Consider the following 1,331-nt stretch of genomic DNA (forward strand, 5'->3'; position numbering starts at 1 on the left):
ATCTAACACACAAATCTTATATTTTTATTGAGCCCCACCGGTTGACAAGATTACGAAGAGTTGTTTAAGATGGTTTGGTCATCGACCATCTGATCTGATGACCCAGTTAGGAGAGTGGATGATTAGAATGGACTTATGCTTAGAGTGTTACACAAAGCTTTTTATCCTTGTATTGTCCTCATTTATTCTTTCTCATTCTTCTTTTGCTAATACTAATTACTCAAATATATAGTTTATTTATGGATATTCGTATAACAAGGCCCTGATGTACAATATAATTTATCTAAGTAGATAGTGGATCACTGAAATATTCTTGAACGGTGTCGAGACCTTCGTGGCAGCTGCAACTCATCTGCTTACTTATCAATCCAATGATAGGTTTCAGCCGCTATGTTCGAAACACAAAAATCAAGCACGCTTAACACCTCATGAAGTATATATGATTTATATCATTAGAATTTTAACCTGATTACTGGTTTGGATTTCCCATGACAAGGTTGAACCCACAATATTCAGCTATGCTTCTTCGACGAGTTATGATCATCCACCAAAATATGACTCAAGTAAATTTGAATAAATGGACTTCAATGGGACAAGACAACATTATTCGAGTCAAGTGGAAGAAGAGCCACCAAACCATGAAGCTCGGACCTTTTATGAAATAGTGAATGAGGCTCAAAGGCCACTGTAGGAGGTTTGAACATCATAATCTAAATAATGTGTAGCACTTAAAATGTTAAAAATTAAAACAGAGTTTAATATGTCATGGGAGCACTTCAATCAGTTTGCAGGATTATTGAATGAGACAAGTTCAGAGAAAATTTTAGTTCCAAAAGACTTATATAGGACAAAAAAACTGGTCTTCAAGTCGAGGTTGAAAAAAGAGAAGAAGGTTTGCTGTGTAAACAGATGTATGTTATTTTACAAGTTAGGTGCAATAGAGACTCAGTGTAGATTTAGTCACTCATATATTCAAACCTCATGATAAAAATATTAAGAGACAGAAGAAAGTTTGATACAAGCGTTTTTTCTATATACCACTTACTCCGTGTTTTCAAAGATTATTTGTTTCTATGCATACCACTCCACATATGACGTGGTATCCACCACTACCTTTAGAGCGTCATCACCTGATTGTCATTATCACCTCCACCAACGTTGTATCACCAATGTATCGTAACCATCACCATTGCTTAGTTATTATAGTCTTTGCCTAGCCCCGCTACCACTGTCATTGTCAGATTACTGCCAACAACGTAAACCTCAAATCTCTGTCATTTGACCCCCATCATTAGACCTACCACATTGCAGCTCAATCATTACTTTTGCTC

The sequence above is a fragment of the Phalaenopsis equestris genome, unplaced genomic scaffold, assembly GCF_001263595.1.
Source record: "Phalaenopsis equestris unplaced genomic scaffold, ASM126359v1 Scaffold000606, whole genome shotgun sequence".
Lineage (NCBI taxonomy): Eukaryota > Viridiplantae > Streptophyta > Magnoliopsida > Asparagales > Orchidaceae > Phalaenopsis > Phalaenopsis equestris.